At 44.7% G+C, this 20,112-nt stretch overlaps 1 protein-coding gene across 1 annotated transcript in view; it reads right to left on the bottom strand.

Annotated features, from left to right (window-relative positions):
- Window positions 1–20,112, bottom strand: part of NOS1 (nitric oxide synthase 1) — a 1,595,398-nt gene that overhangs the window by 743,856 nt on the left and 831,430 nt on the right. The gene's annotated exons all lie outside the window — the stretch shown is intronic.

The raw sequence follows: 20,112 nt of genomic DNA, 5'->3' as shown, positions 1-20,112 counted from the left end.
GCTAGCATGACACATAATGAATATATCATGAATATTGTAGCTAGGGTAACTTATGAAGGACTGCAGAGGGCCAAAGAAACAACAGGAGTTACTGAGAGAGAGGTCAAAACCCCCCACAGAAGCAACACATGTTGAGTAAGGACGGGTCACTTAGTGGTTAGAAGGGGCCTTTGTAGAGGGGGTCTTTGATGTAGGGGTTTTAGGTGAGCTTGCTCGGTCCTCCCTCCAACAAAACATGGCCACTCTTGACAGTTTGACAGAGCATGCACCAATGTTCATGTCTACAGATACTAGTTTTGCCTGAAACTTTGGCAGATATATGCATAGCTCCCCCCCACCGCCCCCCCAGGCCCGTTGACGTCATTAGTCTGGAGACCACATTAGCCTGCTGAGGTCATGGATTTAGCATCAACTGGTCTTCAGAATAGAGGCAGTTTACATCTTTGGGAGGAACACCAAGGAAACAAACTGACAATAAATAATTCAATAGCAAGCATTTCAGTCTTCTGCAGGAAGCAGATTTAGATTACAGTGGTGACTGAAATGTGCAATCTTGACGTTGTGAATAAACATTGCTTGGGATTAACCTTTCCATGTCTAGATCATGGGCCCAGAAGCCAAAAGCCTATAAAATTCAGCTTTGAACAGTCCTGGGTGATCTAATCTCTTAATAGGGGAGCAGGAGGTCACGCGCTATTCCCTCTTATCTGGCTGAAGCGCCATTAAATAATTCCAATGAAAGTAATAATGTTATCATCTTGAAAGTCAGTTATACAAATAAAACATATACATTCAGCATTAAAATAAACAAGATTGTATGCTGTATGTTAAGGGATTGACGTGTAGACGGGGCACTTCTGAGACTTAGGACAGTGACTGTCAGGGCCGGCTTTAACACTGGTGTCACCCGGCGACAATGTTTGTTGGCGCCCGCCCAATAACCACCTCTGTCACGGATTCCCTAGCTAGCACTCTTTAACAGTGTCCCTCAAGTCTCCATAACCAATGTCTCTCAGATTCATTTAGTTTGATAGTACCACTCATACCAGTGTAAGCAGGGCTCGTGTCGGGGAACCACACGGGTGGACGGCGCCCCCCCCACTTATTTTACCGGGTGGACGCTGTCCCCTCTGCCAAACAGCTGGACTTCACTCTTTGGTCTCTCTGGGACGAGATTGGAGCTCACAGCACACTGCACACGCGCTGGCTTCTCAGATGCAATCGCATCTGAGGGGTGAGCGAGGGGAGGCAAAGAGCCCGATGGTGCAAGCCACCTTTCGTGACGTCACTTCCTCTCGTGACGTCACTTCTGGTGACATCATCCCCCACTTCTTTTTTTTAGGACTTGTGCCCCGAGTGTAATGTGTCAGAGCACTTTACATCGCGCACACACATTGCACAGAGACAATCATATGTGTGTAAATTAGTGTATAGGAAATGTTACATCAGACAGGACTACAAAGTGTAGTTTAGGAGTGACGTCATTGATACTGGTAGGCAATATAGTTTAAGAGTCCTTATTCTAGAAAAGCACAAATTCAGATTTTAGAAATATCATTATTAGGGGTTCTTTTTAGTAATAAGAATTGTTTTCAATGCAAATTAACCCTTTCGGCAAGATTAAATTAATGAAAGACAGGGCAAAAAATATATATAGTTCAACATATACCTTGCAGTTTGCATGCAGCTCTTTGATGACAGTTAATAGCTTACTATGCTATATTAGGGTTTAGACTTATAAACTACAAGTAACAAAAGGAGCTCTCTTACAGAAGCAGTAACCCACTGACCTATTTACATTAGATGCACTTTGTTAACAGCGTGGTACACGTTCTTAGCAGCAGGCATTTTAACCCTCTGTGCTACCTTAGGATGACTCAACACTTCCTCTACATAAACCTCGGGTCTCTTTCTAGGAAGACGATTAATCACTGGAGTTATCTTGACATTTTAATTGAGGCCTAGAATTGCTGGAGGCAAGGAACGTGGCAGCAGGTGTTTTTAAAATGATCATTTATTTGCAAAAATTACGCCCCCACCCCAAGTCAGTGCCCGGTGCGGTGACACCGATCGCACCGCCCTAGAGTCTACCCTGGAGACTGTATTCATAGCTTGAACAACAATAAGTGGCATAGGATGGTAAATAAAAGCATAGGAGGGTAAATAAGGGGCATAGGAGGAAAATGCCCCCTGGCGCCAATCCCACAAAATTGCATTCTGCTCCACTGTCCCATGGTTCAGTGATTCTGGTGCAGGCTAAACTCATGCAGACATTCGTGCTTCAGGCCAAGGCAGACTCACCACAGAGGTATCTTTTTAAACAACATTTAATGTACACTTAGGAGAAAAGTGGCAACCCCTTTTCCACCACTCACTTTTAAGACACAGCACAGCAGCGTGTGTGACATTTGTAATATGTTGTTTACATTTCACGTGTTATTAGGCTGGACTGTAAATACTCGGTGATAATATTACTCAGCTCGGTGGTACTCCTTTTATGAACCTTAGAAGGATACAACGCTGCGTTAGCCACAGTGACATTCTTACCTGTGCCCTTCAAGTCACGTGCAGATTACCTCAAAAGAAAGGCCAAGTAACTGAGCAATGTTAATGGTTCTACCTACAAATGAGTAAGTGTATCCGATAGTAGTATAGCTGAATATGTTAAGGTACCGGTTGTCGTGGTGGTGAGCATGCAGCATATATCGGCTTTCAGAACTGGTAAATTGCCATGGGTGTAGCTCTCAACAGTGCAGCGGGTGCAGTAGGCCCAGAGGGCTCCCCAGTTATTGCTGTATTTCTGCACCTAACCAAGCAAGATGGGGGTCCACTTTCCTGCTTGTGAGCGGGTCCAAGGCATCCTTGCGCTTGCCCTGTAAATAGGGTGGGTAATTTACTGTGTCTGCAGCAGTCCATTGTGTGTAATGACATGCTGCACAGTTTTGCATGAAATGACAGGCTGCAATTATGTTTGTGGAGCGTAAAATGGAAATGGTGGATATTTTTTAAATACTCATTTGGACTAACCCTGGACAAAGTACTACGGTACGCTCGCGTAGTTTGCGAAGTTTGCGCTACTTCGCACTACGCGAACTGCACGTAGCACAGTGCAAACATGCGTAGCGTAGTGCAGCGGTCATTTTCTGGTCCTCAACGTCAAGTTGGCGACCGCGAGCAAGCAAAATGACATCCCGGCGAGACTTTTTCCTCATTCGCGATCAGCAACATCAAATTGCCGATCGCGAGCGTGGAAAATAAACCTCCCGGCGAGATTCTCAATGCGGTGAGGTCAGGTTTCTCATTGCGAGTGGTCGTGTATGCTCACGACTGCTCGCGATGAGAAACTACCAGTCCGCGTTGAGAAAGCTGCCGCTCGAGTAAAAATCTACTCGAGCGGCAGAAAACTACAGCTCGCACTGCGCAAGGTGCTGTTTTCAATGATTGCACAGTGCCGGATGCTTGTCCGCACTGTGCAATCATTGAAAACGGCATCTTGCACAGTGCGAACAGGGTATTACGCAGTTCGGGTAGTGCTACGCGTAGCTTGGGTAGTGCAAAGTGCACTTCGCGTAGCTACCCGTAGCGCTACTTCGCCGAACTACGCCCAGCCCTAATTTGGACCTGAGGCGATAAGAAAAGAGGTCAAACACGCTAAGGGTAGGTCTCTTCTTTTGATTGCCTTAGGGGCGACATTGCCATCCACCCCACCTTTGTTAGGTTTTTTGGGGTGTTTGGGTGTTCTGGCAACGAGTCGCTGTGTGGAGTCAGAGGAACTGGTGCCTTTTCTGTGCACGCTCATTAAAGGTGTTTTATGCACTTTGGGGCCCTGTTTTCAATGTGCTTTATGACTGACGTTTAAAGATTCATTTTGTTCAGCTGGAAGCTATTGTTAGGGGTACACACTGATGGTTTGGAGAGCTGGCTTCCTCTTTAAGCTAAGCAGATGATTGACAACAGGGGTTTGAAGAGATGGCTGTACTCCCATGTTTGTATTTTTCTGTTGCATGTGGTTCTGCAGTAATCTAGACCTGATTAGACCATGGCAGGTCCAGTTCACATTTTGTGGTGGGCTGAAGTCGCAAGATCTTCTTGATTAGCCACAATGGACTGTGCACTCTTTTGAACACTGTGCTGATTGTGGGTTTCTTCGGGTGGTATGGAATTCAGGACAACTCCCAGAGTTCTGCTGGTCTTGACTGGAGGAGGCTAAAACACTAAGGTTCTGGCTTAATGTTTGCTGTCTCCGCTGTTGCCCTGAAGTTACGAGGTCCAAGCCTTGACCCCCTTCTCCAGGCAATGAAAGCTAAAGTCATTCCCGCACTAACTTAGGGGAGTGAAATTACCCCGGGTAGGGAAGCCGGGACAGTAGGCAAACTGATTACCAGAATGTACAAAGCTACTCTCCGCCTCCTAAAGAGAGCGTCACCGCCACAAGTGAGTGCTCATGAACACTTTTGCTTGGTCTAGATTAGAAAGTGTTTTGATGTTATTTTTTTATACTTAATCATCTACCCTTTACCAGAGTAAAGGAACATTTATACACCCACGCTATAAAAATGGAAACAGGATTCATAAACAAATACAGATTTTCCGACTGAGAAGCTGTATGGTTTAGACTGAGTAAGAGAGGGATAGTAAAAATAATGGAACGGTTAGCATGTAGTTGCCCTCGACTTTGGTCCTTGATGTCGTCCAATAAGTTGATAGAGGAACAGAGACACTTGGGTGTTTCTAATAACATGGTTAGATGTGGTTTTCTTTTGGGGATATCTGTGAGGGGCTGACAGAGTATTGTGAACAACAATATCGACTGATATGAATATCATGTCATAAAGTTTGATTTACAAACCGTTGTGTTTCTTTACTTCTAATGTAAAACATGATGTCAAAATTATTATGGAAGAGAATATCACCAAAACTCAGGCAACCATAGTCTTTTTAATAAATATCGAAATATAGTTTATTTAAAATATCCATGTACTACTGACATACGCCTTCAAAGCCCTTCATAGCCAAGGACCAGCATATCTGAACCACAGCCTGAACTTCCACCAACCATCCAGAAAGTGTCGCTCCACCTCTCTCGCCGTTGTACAGAGACCGCACATCCACTGTAGCCACAGTGCAGGACGCTCCTTGTCCCATTTCACTGTCAAGGCCTTAAACGGCTCTCCCTCTCCAACTCTGAACATCACCCCTGCTGAGAGATTTCAGGAAGAGACGCCAGACCTGGTTCCTCTACTAGCCCAGAAACCCAGTGCCTGGATACCTTCACTGGTGACGAGCCGCGCTCTACAAGTGCTGAATTATAGATTGATAATATTGCTAAAATAAATACATTAACAAATCATTTATACATATTTATTTTAAATTTTTTTGGAAACTCTTTTTATTACCAGTGCTCAATCTGGTTGACATATCCATTTATTGGTCACAGTGCATCGGATAAAGAGGCAGTGTAAAGCATGAAGAATAATCACATTTAGCCAGAATCAGGACAATCACAATAGAACCCATTATCCTAGGCCTCCCCATTCCCCTGTACCTTCTCCAAGGCCCCCAGATCTTCTTCCATTTTTTGGGGCACCCCCTGCTTTTATAAACGGTCTCCTCTGCCCTCTGGCACCAGTCCAGGTCTCGCTCCCACTGTTCCCACTGCGGAGGCGCTGACTCCCCCCAGGCCCTGGTGATGTTGCTTTTTGCCACTCCCGCCGCCATAGCCAATCCGGGTTCCCCATACCTCATCCAGTCAGTGGGCCCCTTTATTATTAAAAGCAGCCATTTAGGTTCCCTCTGGACCGGGGACCCCACCACCTCAGTCATTATGTCTGTGACCCTGGTCCAAAACGGGACAATCTCCGTACACTCCCAAAGTATGTGGTAGAAGGACCCTTCCCCTCCACATCCCCGTGCACACAGAGCGGACTGGCATCCCCCCCAGGTGTACAACTGAGTGCGGGGGTAGTACACCCGGTGCAGAATTTTAAGTTGCACCAATGGGAACTGGACCCTGATCGCGTTTTCCCGTGGGCTCTGGAGGGCGTCCTGCCAATTGTCATCATCCAGGGGTCCCAAATCCCACTCCCAGGTCGCCCTTAATGAAAATAACGGGTCTGGCATATTGTTTATTAACTTGCGGTAAATCGTGGACGAGGGCCTGTCCAGAATGGGATCAAGCAGTAGTCAATCCTCCATGGGGGAAAATTCCGGGACGGGGAATATGGGAACGCAGCGCGTGTACGAGACGCATCTAATGATAGCGCTGCGAGTCCCGCAAGTCATATTCCTTCTGTAAATAAGCAAAGAAGCGTGGGGCGTCTCCTTTCCACACATCCCGCAAATAGTCAATGCCAATGAGCCGCCAACCCTGGAAACCCTGTAGCCTGGCCACCTCACTCAGCTGCTCCCCAATCCACAAGAGAGTCTGACCCGTCAGGGTCCCCGTCCACCCTAGAAATTGATTAGCTTCTTTCCAACATTGGACCACCTCGCCGGTATGGGAGGACCAACCAGTGCGTGTCTTCCTGGTGATCATTTATACATATTTAAAAAAAGATTTCAAAATTGTAAAAAAAACTTTAATAAAATATTTACTAAAACATAAAAGTAAAAATTAAACTTTATAACAAAAAAATCTAGATTCTAATAGAAATATAAAAATTAAAATATATATAGTTGAACTTTAAACAAACTATATAAATGCATATTTACATATAATATTTAAACAAAAAATGACTAACAATAACAAACACGAACATTAAAAATGTATTAGCCCCTTAACTGCTGGTTGCAGCATGTTGTTTGACCCAGAATCCCTCGCAAACCTCAAATTTTGACAAAAAAAACCCACCACATTTTCCTCACATTTCTGTGATGGAAAGTTCTGGAATCTGCGGGGGAGCCACAAACTTCCTTCCACCCAGCATTCCTTTAGGTCTGCCGATAAAAAAGGTACCTCAATTTTGTGGGTAGGCCTAGTGCCCAAGACAGGAAATGGCCCAAAACGCAACATGGATACATCACATTTTTCCACTCAAAATTTAACAGTTTTTAAAAAAATTGGTAGCTGTGGGTTTTGGCCCCTTGCTCAGTCAGCACCTAGGGAAACATAACAAAACTGCACGTTTTTGAAACTAGACAAATAGGGGAGTCCAGGGTGATGTAGCTTGTGTGGATCCCATGAGGTGTGTTTACCCACAATGCCATGAAAATATCAAACGTTGCCTGCAAGCACATATTTTCCTTATATTTCTGTGATGAAAACTTCCGGAACCCACAGGAATCCACAAAATTCCTACCACTCAGCATCAGCCCACTTGTGCCAATAAAAATGCTCTCTGACTTGTGTGGTAGGGCTTAGTGCCCATGGAAGGAATGGATCAAACCAAGGTACTATTGACCTCGGTTTGATCTTTTCCGGGGTGTGGTGGAGTGGGGCAGAAAGGCTGAGTCCCCATTTATTTGGGGTGGGGGCATGGCCATGCCGAGCAGCACCCACCCCTTTGTATCTATATAAAATAACCCTGGTATCTAAGACACTTTCTCCACCCCCCAGGGGGCATATGAGGGGTAATTGCCACCATTTGTCCCCCACAGAAAAACTGAAATAAAATAATTGTCCAAACCCTTGCCAAAAGGGTTGTTCACCCTATCCCTGGTGGTCTAGTAGTTGGATCTCTGCTTAAGGTTTGCTCTCCTGCAGTGATCCCCAAGCAGGGATTCACTGGGCAGAGGTACCTTTGGAAAGGGGAGATTTTCCCCTTTACAACGATAACCCTCCCATTAGAATCAGGGCTCGGGGCTGAGATACCCCCCTGAGCACTGATTTATTGAAAGTAAAACAAGCCCATCAGCTCGTTTTACTTTCACTTTACTGCAATGAGGTAAGCACGCCCTGCCCCAGCTCGCTATTTTTGAAAACAAAAAAAAAAGAAATCAGGTTGCTTCGGAAGCTCTTCCCGAGCAGCCTGATGTAAAAAATAAAAATAAAAGACCCCCTGTGGTGCTGTGCACAAGAGGGGCCTTTAATTGCCTCCCGAAGGCCGACACCAGCACTCGGGAGGTAGTGCAGCCGTCAGGCATCAGCCACACCCACGCTTTATAACTATGAAGCAAATAAATAGAATCTATGCAAAAATGCATGTAAATAATTGTTCAATATAGTATAAACATTACAAAATATATTTAAACAATAGAAACAATTTAAAGCAAAGAACAGAAACCACAATAATTTCCATACAATTTAAATAAAAAAAGAGAAATGGTTACCTTTTCCGAATTATATTTGCTATTCCTACTCCAATCTTAGCAACAGAAGGGACAGTTTTGCATTAAGGAGGGGTTAGATTTACTATTCCCACTCCAATCTAAGTGACAGTAGGGATGGTGTTGTACAGACAGGTTCCATACATAATTCCAACACAATCAATTTTTATAACACATTTACAGTAAAAAATCAATTAATATATATTTAAATCATAACAAAGCAGTACTATATACATTAGGAAAACAACATATTAAAAAAACTCAAACACATAAGAAAAGTAAAGCATTCAAATGACTTCCCTCCATAGTACCCAAAACATCTTAAGAAAAAATAACAATTAAAATAATAAATTACTACTTAAATAAAACAAAAACTTAAAATGAACAAATATTAAAATTATTTTGCAAAAATTATAATACATGTAATCAATTCATTCAATTTAAAAGACAATTAGTGTGACAAATCAATTACACAATTAGCATAATTATAATTGTAATATTTAATTAACATTAAAAATAATAAAAAAATACTAATGGCATAACTTCCCACACTACTCCACTACAAAACCAACTACCAGCTACTAAAACCTAAATTAAATATTAAAAAACAAGTTACATTAAAACAATCACTCACTATTCCTAAATAGTTAAAAACAACCAATTAAGAAATGTACAGAATAAAATAACAAATACATATTTCAATTCATCAACAAATTAATTAGGATTCATTTTTGTTTTTAATTAACTTCCCAATCTATTCTCCTACAAACCTAACTCACTAAAATCAGACTTACTAATTTACTTAAGCATTAAAAAAATCACAAATACCTAAATAAAACAATCAATACATTTACATAACCAAATAAATATTTAAATTACATTAACAAAGAAAGAATACAAAATACTTTAATTTTCAACCCTTTTCCCCTACAAACCTAACAACCTGCTGTTGCACACCAATATAAATCAAACCTTTCAGATTTCTCGTTGCATGATGTAGAAAACTTTGCACAATTCACAGAGGGGCCTTTCAGGACTTACATTGTTCTCATTCAGCAAAACCCAATCCTCCTCAAATTGCTAATTGTTAAAAAAAAAAAACGGGATATTGACATACTTTTAATGACTGAAACTCTGTTTCCTAGCCTCCTCAACCCTGTGTTGAAAGAATTTGTCACTAAAAATTGTACCATGTTGGCAACAGATCACACCCATAAACAAGGAGGGGCAGTAAAAGGTTTTGCATGCAGTTCACTCACTGTCTTGAACAAACCTGTGCAACTAGACCCTAGACTTGAAACATTGTTTTTAACATTAAAAATTGAGCTTAAGCCCTTTATCTTTTCACTGGTTTATCATCTGTCTCATACACCTTATTATACCCATAAACTGCCCTCCTCACCCTAATGAACAATGCCTAACACTGATAGCCATCCTTAATCAGGTAGGTCGCTCCCCAACCACACAGCTCAGCCTCTGCTGCCCTGCTGCCGCTGGTTAGTGCTCTTGCCTCTGTCCCCCACTGCCTTCCTCATTGCTGTGCCTATTTTTCCTGTTGTTGCCCATTTGCCCGCTGCCTTCTGTTCCCCTCATGTGCCTGATTCTGTGCCCATTTTGCCTTCTGTTTCCCCTTGTGTGCCCCCTGTCCCTGCGCCCGATTGTTTTACCTTGTATTTCCCCTTGTGTGCCCCTGATTCTGTGCCCGGTTCTGTGTCCCTCGCCGCTCCCGTTTCCCACTGCTGCGTCCCCTGCGACCCACCCCCCTGACTGACCATTCGCTGCCCCTGCCTCCTGCCTTCCAGCTGCTCCTCCCTCCCACCACCCTATAAATGGCGACCGAAGGCGCGTCCTAAGGCAAGCCCGTCTGCACCCGTCCGCGCCTGGACCGCGCCCAGCACCAGAATCCCTGGTCCTCCCGCACCCTGCACGCACCAGGACGATCGCCGGTGCTATGATGCCAGAACACTCCATGCTCTCAACCCAGGACGGACCCACACCTGCTTCAAGGCCACCCAGAAACGCACACATGGTCCCTTCACCTGCCTGAACTGCAGCTACACAGGCCTCAGAGCTGCCGAAGCGCCCACCAAGAAGGACCTCAACTACCTCCATTGCATTCCTACTGAACACTCGCTCCGCAAGCAAACAAACCGTCGAGCTTTGGGACCTGCTCAAAACATCATCCCATGACGTCGCCTTCCTGACAGATACCTGGATGAACGACTCCTCTGCCCCCGACATCACCATAGCCATCCCAGACGGCTATAAGATCACCCGCAGACACCGCACCAACGGAGTAGGAGGAGGAAGCCCCATTGTCCACAAGAACAACATCAGGGTCTCGACCAGCACCGACAACACTCTCAGCACCACCAAACACATGCACTTCCAGATCCACACAGACCCCAACACCACCCTAAGAGGCACCCTCATCTACAGACCCCCACCAGACCCCGACGCCAGTTCAGCGACTCCATCGCCGACTTCATCAGCTCGCAAGCCCTAACCTCCACCGACTACATCCTCCTCGGAGACCTGAACTTTCACCTGGAGAACAACAACGAAAGCAACTCGACCACTCTGATTGACAATCTCACCAACCTTGGGCTGAGACAGCTCGTCACAACGCCAACCCATTCCGCCGGCCACACAATCGATCCTGTTTTCTCCTCAAGCTCCCAAGTCTCCTTCCACCACACTACCGAACACCCCTGGACCGACCACCGCTGCATCCACTTCACCTTCTAGAAGCCCACCACATACCACCGCACCGAACAGATCCCACGCCGCTGCTGGAGCAAAGACACCGAAGACCAACTACATGAAAACCTCGCTCTCAGCCCACCCACTGACCTCTCCAACACCCAGGCCGCTGCCCGCAACCTCAGACAATGGATTGACGACTGCGCCAACACCCTTGCCCCGCTGAAAAAACCCACTTACAGAGACACCAGAAGAGATCCAGCTGGTTTACCCCGGAACTCCTAGCATCCAAGCGTACCTGCCGGAAACTAGAGATGAAATGGCACAGTGAAAAGACGCCGGACAGCCACGCAGCCCACAAAGATGCCATCCGCAACCACCATCACCTCATCAGGGCAGCCAAGAGGATCTACTTCAAAGACCGCCTCCACAACAATGCACACAACAGCAAGGAGCTCTTCAACATCGTGAAGGAAGTCTCCAACCCCAGCTCCAACACCAGCAATATCCGACCCTCGCAAGCCCTGTGCGACTCCCTCGCCACCTTCTTTCACGGCAAGATCACTGACATCCATGACAGCTTCAATGCCCAGACAGCCCCAACAGACACCGACACACCAGACTCGCAACACACCATCGACCACGACCCCTTGACAGCCTGGGCCATTGTGAACATCGATGACACCATCAAGACCATGAGCACAATCTACTCCGGCTCCCCGTCAGACCCTTTTCTGCACCACATCTTGAACAAAGCCAGCAGTTCCATCTCACCCCACCTGCGCAACGTCAACAACCTATCCTTCAAGATCACGACGTTCCCAGACAGCTGGAAACACGTAGAGATTAACACCCTGCTCAAAAAACCCAAGGCGGACCCGAGAGACCTCAAGAACTTTCGGCCCATCTCTCTGCTTCCTTTCCTAGCCAAGATCACCGAGAAGATAGTCAACAGACAGCTAAACCGATACCTTGAAGAAAACAGCATCCTGGACCCATCCCAGTCAGGGTTCCGCAGCAACCACAGCACCGAGACTGCCCTCATCGCCACCATTGACGACATCAGGACCCTGCTGGACAACGGTGAGGCCGCAGTCTTCATCCTGCTGGACCTCTCCGCCCCCTTCGAAACTGTCTGGCACTGCACTCTACGCGCACACCTCCACGACGCAGGGATCCAAGACAAGGCCCTGGAATGGACCACCTCCTTCCTCTCTGGCAGAACCCAGAGCATCTGCCTCCCCCCGTTCTGATCCGAAGCCTCCGAGATCATCTGCTGCATAACCCAGGGATCATCCCTCAACCTGACACTGTTTAACATCTACATAGCCCCGCTTGCACGCATCGCACAACCTCAACATAATCTCCTACACTGACGACACTCAACTGATCCTCTCCCTCACCAAGGACACTCTCACCGCCAAATCCAACCTCCACGAAGGAATGAAGGCCATCGCCGATTGGATGAAGAGCAGCCGACTAAAGCTGAACACGAACAAGATGGAGGTCCTCATCCTCGGCTCCAACCCTTCAGCCTGGGATGACTCCTGGTGGCCTATGTCACTGGGGGCAGCCCTGACACCCATCGACCACACACGAAACCTGGGAGTCATCCTCGACTCAACGCTCTCCATGGCCAAGCAAGTCAATGCAGTTTCATCCTCCTGCTTCAACACCCTCTGCATGCTCCTCAAGATCTACAGGTGGATTCCGACAGATACAAGAAGAACAGTCACACAGGCCCTCGTCAGTAGCAGACTCGACTATGGAAACGCCCTCTGCACGGGAGCCCCGGCCAAGCTCATCAAACGACTGCAATGCATTCAAAACGCCTCAGCACGCCGGATCCTCGACGTGCCACGCCACAGCCACATCACCCCCCACCTGAGAAACCGGAACTGGCTACCCGTCGACAGGAGAATCTCCTTTAAACTCCTTATCCACGCACACAAGGCACTCCACAAGACTGGCCCAGCCTACCTCAACAGATGGCTCTTCTTCTACTTCCCCAACACCCAGCTCTGCTTCGCCGACCTCTCCCTCGCCACCGTCCCCCGAATCCGAAGGACCACCGCAGGCAGCAGATCCTTCTCCCACCTCGCCGTCAAGACCTGGAACACCCTTCTCAACCTATGACAGACCCAAGACCTGCTGACCTTCAGGAGGCTACTCAGGACCTGGCTGTTTGACCAGTAGCGGCACCCCCCATCTTCTCTTCCCTTTTTTTCTTCCCCAGCGCCTTGAGACCCCCGCGGGTAAGTAGTGCACTCTACAAATTCCATGATTGATTGATTGATTGATTTGAACAACCTGAAAACCAGGCAGGGCATTGAATTCCAAGTATGGATACTTTTCACCGGCACCTGATCAACTCTTAGGGGGTGATTAAGATAGCAGTCGTCGGACCACTGATCGCTATCACGGCTATCAGGAGACTGCTTGACAAGCAGTCAGTGGTCCGACCGCTGCATTAGGATGTGACCGCCGGGCTGGCAGTTGCAAAGTGCTCCTTTTCATGGTGGCTTGTGCTGAAGCCCAGAAAAAGTGGTGCAGCACAATCAGCTGTGAAAAGGAACACTTCTTACATGTGCTATGCACCATGTGGCGCATGGCACATGGTGCATGAAGGTGAGTGGGGGCACAACATGTACCCCCAGGGCCACTTTGCAGTGTCCCAGAAGGGAGGAGGGCCCTGTTTGGTAACCCCAATAACCCTTTCTGACAGACTGTACATGGCAGTGTTTCAGTCATGAACAAGCTGTCAGAAAGAGATAGCCAAATACTGATGGCGGTGAGTTGCTCGGCACTGCTACCATTCTGGGCTGTGACTCCAAACGTCACCCCGTCAGGATCCAAGATCCTGTCAGAAGCAGCGGTCTGGACTCCATTCGCAGTGAGCCCGACCACCAGCATTAAAATTCAGCGGTCAGACCGAAGGGCTGTCAGTGGTCGGATTGCCACTGACAGCCTATTGGTATGCAGTCTGACCGCCATCATAATCAGCCCCTTAGTCTTTACCCAAACATGGCCCAATTAATTTATTTCTTCTACTGAAAGCATTCTTAAGATGATCCTTATGAATTAGGATGGAGTGACTACAATTCAGTCTCGTGCACATTTTTATTAAATACAAATTTTAATAACAGAAAAACTCTAGGATCTACACGAGAAAGAAATTGGAATACATGTCCACTTGATGACTTTATCTACCTGTTAAACAACCATTGGAAAGGTTCCCAAAAAGCAATAATTGAACAAGAGATACTGGTGGCACAATTTAATGCTCACCTCATTATATTACTAGACTGCCTTTTCTTTGGTGGAAAAATCCTTAAAAGGCACTTAATAAATCAAATTGTTGGTTTGCGAGTGAACTACTGGATGTTAAACTTTGCAATCAGCAATTTGAACGTAATGATAGAAAGACTATAATATAGATGCAAACAAAAATTATCTTAATCACTTAAAATGTATGAGAATATGATTAAAGAGACAAACAAAAATTACTTTTCAAATAAAATTACGAGCACTTCAATTGGCTAAGAGGACCTTTTTAGAATTATTAATGAATTTCAACATTCTTCAGGTACTGTCACCTTACGTTGTTCCTTCACAAGAGTTATGCAACAAACGTTCTTCAAATTTTAAACTAATAGTCTTACATTTTAAGAGGAAATAGAAACTGAAATAATAGACTATTCTGAGCATAATCATAATGAAGAAATTATACTTAGAAGAAAAATCCCAAATGGCTGGCTAAAAATTGAATAGTTTGAAATCTTTGTCTCGTCCTCAGAATTTCTATCTCAAACTCGTCCCTTCTGACTCCCTGATGAAGACTGCAGTAAATGAGGAAATTAGGAAACTTCATAACAAATAAATCTCCCAAGATGGCCACGAGAGAAAAAAAGAGCCCAAATGTAGCACAAATATCACCCAGATGTAGCCCACGTATAGCCCAATGACAGAAGTGTGCAAAATACTTTTTAGTTTTAGTTTTTCTGCAGTTTTATATAGTGAAGACTGGTGAGGTATTGGAGTGTTACAGCTTACTTTGACCCCTTATTGCGTATTTTGCACAAAGTACGAGATTGATCTTGCGAAACATTGAATTTTATGATTCTGTTAACCTGAAGTTGCTCTGAACAGGGCTTTGTAACACCGGTTTTTACCTACTGGTTCTAATTAATTCTCACTGTATTGTATTAGGAAAGAGGATTTACTGGTTTTATGTACACTTTTATGATCTATGTTTCAAAATCAGATCGAATAAAGTTTAATTAGTTATATGGCAGAACGGAGGTGAGGATTATACATATCTTTCCTCACTTTATTTGCATAGCAGTTCAAAGAAAACATAACACAGCAATCATTAAATAAAAGACTACACAACCCATGAACCATTAGGGGGTAGTCTCCAAGGCAACTATAGTCCAATCATATCACAGTCCATCGTATATAATATTGAGATGTCCCTTCCGCTTCCTCTTTCATCACTGCTCGTCAGTTAATTGCATTCCTTACATTCTTGGCTGAATCCGATGTTTTTGCTGTTTGTATAGCGGTTTCTTGTGCACGTTATTAGCATTATTGCCTTGGTATTGTTTCATATTCCCCGCGCAGCAGGCTCTTGCCCTCGCAGTTTCTCCTGCAGTGCGCTCTGCGCGCTGTGAGATCCTGTCAGGCGCGTCTGGTCCGAGTGAGGCAGCTCCGTCGAGCGCTCCCGCTGGTCTTTACGAGCGTTTGGGAATCCGGTCACTCCTTTAGTGTCCACTTGATTCCCGACCTACCCTCGCCTAATTTTGACACCGCTATGCGGTGATTTCCCCTCTTGGCCACCAATTACCACCTGGTGGTGGAAAACCAGAGTACACTACAAACACAGAACAGGACTACAATTTTCCATCAACCGAGGGACTCAGAAAGACGAATCTGACAGCATTCAGTGACAGAGAAAACAGACAAAGAAAAACTAAGGGGACTTAAACTAAATTTGAACACACTATCTTATCTGTGTTAACTTTCTGCTAGGGGCTGAAAGTTAATTCTGCACTAGGATGCATGAAAACTTGCCCTGAGCATGGCCCACCATATGTTAATATGGCTCAAAATAAGGAATTTGGTCCTAATAGGGGCAAAGGTTGGGTTTTAAAACAGGAAGTTCAGGCAAAAGACAAGAAATCGTGCCTGCAATGTTGTAGGGTACCAAAGATGTTGATTTATGGATGCAATAGATGGTTTCCAGAAACTCCGTCTCACCACCCTCATCCAGAGATTAAGGGGATAAAGGGTGCTACCGTAGGCAGTGGCCAGGCAGAATCAAACATTTGAAGCACAATTTCAGACATCCATTTCTGGTGCAAAGCGGTGGGCTTAGACACAGGTATTACTTGTCCTGCAAGACAGAAGATTTCGGTCTGCCACCTGTACAACATTTAAGCTAGCAATTGGGGTTAAATTTAGCGGATTACACCAGTCTTATTTGAAGTACAGTAGCACACACCATGCCTTAACATGCACCAAATATGACACCAATCTGGACTGGGTATGAATTTAGTCCCAGGGCCCATAATCAATTCCTACCAAGCCCCCTCTCCATTCAAGATTAACACTTCAGTTTACTTTGGTACAGACTATCGAATGCAGAAAGACTGGCTTTACTGAAAGATTTACAATACACGGTCCAGTCCTATAACCTGTGATCCGGGAGTCGTTCCTAAAAATGACTGTAAATACCACTTGATCGACCACTTGTCATATCCTGAAGTTTCCTCAGTGAAGAGTTCTTGAAAGAGGGTTCCTAGTTGCTATCCTTCGACAATACCATGGACTTCTTCTACTTGACAGATAGCTGGCAGAAGCCAATATCAAGTAAGCATTCAGGCTGCTGCCAATCACTCCAGCAGTTTCCATTTTATCTGTATGCAATGGTGTGACACCTGTGCTATTATTATGAGACATGCATGACAATGAATGCACAGTTTCATACTCATACCTTGTGGCTATTAGCTCATTCGTAGATTCAAGGGGATCTCAGAAGAAAAGATGCGCTTAGCAACTTAACGTATTATCTGAATGGAGAACAGGGAAATGTCAGAACCCTTCCAAGTGTTATGCAGTGAGCAAGGAGTGCCAGATGCATCCCAGAAAACAGAGCGGCCTGCACAGTCTCTGGCATAGAAATGGACAGCTTGGGTACTAAATAAATCACTTTAACAAAGGATAGGGTCACATTGGGCACCATCCAGAGGTTCCTAGCCAAGTTCAACTTTGATGCACATGTTATCCCAATCAATAGGCCTTTTATTGCACAGACTTGCCAACAGCAGAAATTTATGGGAACATCATCTAATCAGCCTGAACTAGAATTTAAAGAAAGACTAGGCCATGTGGCCTTCCTTCTACAAGGAGTTCATTGGGTCCTTCATATGGAAGTCACCACACACAATCAGTTGGCTGGTAAGACTCTTCAGTGTTATTTCAAGAAATAAAAGCTTCAGCACCATTCTAGTCTCTGGTTGGTGTAAAGCAAGTTGGCCCACTGTCCTGGTGAAGACAGAATATATCAGGCATCTTAACTGTCCTTGAACCATTCGCTATAGCTGTTGTGTCCACGTGTGCTAAAGGACAAAGTAATATCATTTTAATCTGACAACACAGTTAAGGGAGTTTTGGGGCTTTTATAAATATGTGCATTATTAACAGCCTCAAAAATATGGATCTACGCTTGAATTCATACGTATAGCCTTATCTAATGCTACTGTCTATGAACGATTTTGCTAAAACGTTCAAAATGGGTGTCTCAACCTGCACGTTCACGGTTTAATAATTATGCTGCACACAGTCAATCAAAGTCATGCTTGTTTATTTCCATTGCCGTCGTTCTCTAAGAAGTTATTCTAACGTGGACTCAGTAATGTTTCAACTGCTCAATGTCTCTTCTGCCTGCTTGCAGGACTCATTTCATTCATAAGAGTCAACTGATGTATTGTAACTAGTTTGTCCCGCCATCTCCAGATGATATCAACTCCTCTAGCCGAATCAATATTCATGTAATGGAATAGTGCTTATATGTTAAGGCAATATAATGAATCATTCTGTGCTCAGATTTGTCGAAAATGTATTTGTTTTGCTCACACAATGATGAATTACTTAGTTTTAGTTATATTCTATCAGAAGGTTTCCTATATAAACTCTCAAATTTAGGAGAGCCAGGAGACCTTGATACTGCTAGAGATGCTGCCAGATTTCTTATTGATTATGCAGCTCATTCGGACTTAAAATATTTCTAATTAAGCCCATAACTTTGGTTTGCCTTACTGCTAACCACCTACATAGAGATGACTAAGCATCTGCACTTATGATTTCTCTATTGAACCTTTTGAATTTTTGTAATTATTTTTTCGAATTTTTCTAATTCTGCCCTAGAACTTACTTTTTGAGTGTGTCCTTACTTGATTGTATTTTTGTTGTGTTGTGCCTGATCTCACGACACATTGCCTCATGAAATTGAGGTTCAACAATGACCCTGGGATAACCATCTGTGGGTGTGCTATTTAGGCACCTTTTTGGGGTGAAAGAATTTAGGGGGTTTTCGCACCCACCTAGTTATTGTACGCAAACTAAACTCACAGACATCTAATGTTCTGTATGCCGCTTGGCTTATTATGCAAGGACAAGATTAGGGCATGTATTGTTGGGGATGTACATTTTTATGTATGCCTAATCCAATACAGTAAGAGCAAGGGATAGATGTCCTTTCTTGTTTCCAGTGGGGAAACTCCTTACCAGTTTACCTGTAAGAACAAGAGCACGGTGAAGGAGCGGATTGAACCCCTGACTAGCGGGTAGCTGTGTCTTTCTCAAGAGAAATAAACCCCTCTATTGACAAGAGAGCCTCAGATTGTGTGATTGGCTAGGGACAACCCCTGGTTGCAATATCCTGCTTCACAAAGCTATTGGGTCAGGCTGATCCCACATGCAGTTTTCTCTGCACACAACCCTTGAGGGCTAGGTTAAGGGATGGGCTAAAGGCGAACGAACACAAGGCACCAGGCCGCAGACAGACATGTGATTTCAAGATACTGAAGGACATTTTCAACACTCCTCAACCCTGTCTGCATATCCAAATTTGAGAAGTTATTGTTTAGTTCCACCTGCAACCAGCATTCCGTGGAGTATTTAGTGGCAGCAAACCTGTGGCCTGGCCTTGAAAAGACAAGTGTTTATGGCTGTAGTTACGCTGGATGCACAGGCAAGATATATTAGTATTAGACTCATCATCTGAATAAGTTCAAAGACTAACCAAGTGTCAGTCAGGTCAAGTGGCAAGGTGTTGAGATACATTACAGAGCCCCTGCCAGACCTGGCCTCTCTGTTTACACTTGGAACCATGACACCCCTCACCATGTTTCAGATTAAGTTGAACAAAGGCATTACTGAGTGCAGGCCACACACTCAGGGTGCACTCGTGACAACAAGGGATACCAAAACTGCATTCAGGAGGTGGGAGCGGGCGCCAGAGACCAAACTCAAGCGTGAAAGGGGATATGAACATTTAACACTATTAGTCAGACCATTAAGCCATAGAGCTGGGGTTGCTATCACATCCTTGCAAGCAGCGTATAATCCCTTTCTAAATATTGTTTTACTTTCCCTCGAGGGCGAGTGATCTATGTGCATATTTAATTTTCGAAAACTGTTCTATGTTTAAAATAAAGATCATCGTATGGAGCAATTGCCAAAGGTTTGCGTTTGTGTCCTTGCGGTGTGATTGACTCTAAGTGAATTTCGCTGATAGAGAATTGTCATTTTGTGGTTTAAGAGACATATAAATATATACTATTTCTTTCTATATGATGACTCCATCTCTCCTTCACTAGAGATTAAGGTTAATTGAATCCTCATAAGATTTGAAACCACCCTGCCTCCAAATGGGAATCCTTCAAAGAAACGTGTAATTTATGTTTAGTTTGGTCTGGCTAGTTAGTAACACAACAAAATATAAAATACGGATTCTTTACACCTTCTAAAACACGGGTCAGCCTTCTAAAATTGCCAGAAGGCAAGAAATTGAGGAAAGCAATGATGGCGTACACCAAAAAAAGTACATGCAGCAAGCACATGACGACTAGTGTGTGAAGT

Source organism: Lissotriton helveticus, chromosome 11 (assembly GCF_964261635.1).
Source record: "Lissotriton helveticus chromosome 11, aLisHel1.1, whole genome shotgun sequence".
Classification (NCBI taxonomy): Eukaryota; Metazoa; Chordata; class Amphibia; order Caudata; family Salamandridae; genus Lissotriton; species Lissotriton helveticus.
This window is presented reverse-complemented; position numbering and strand designations above follow the sequence as displayed.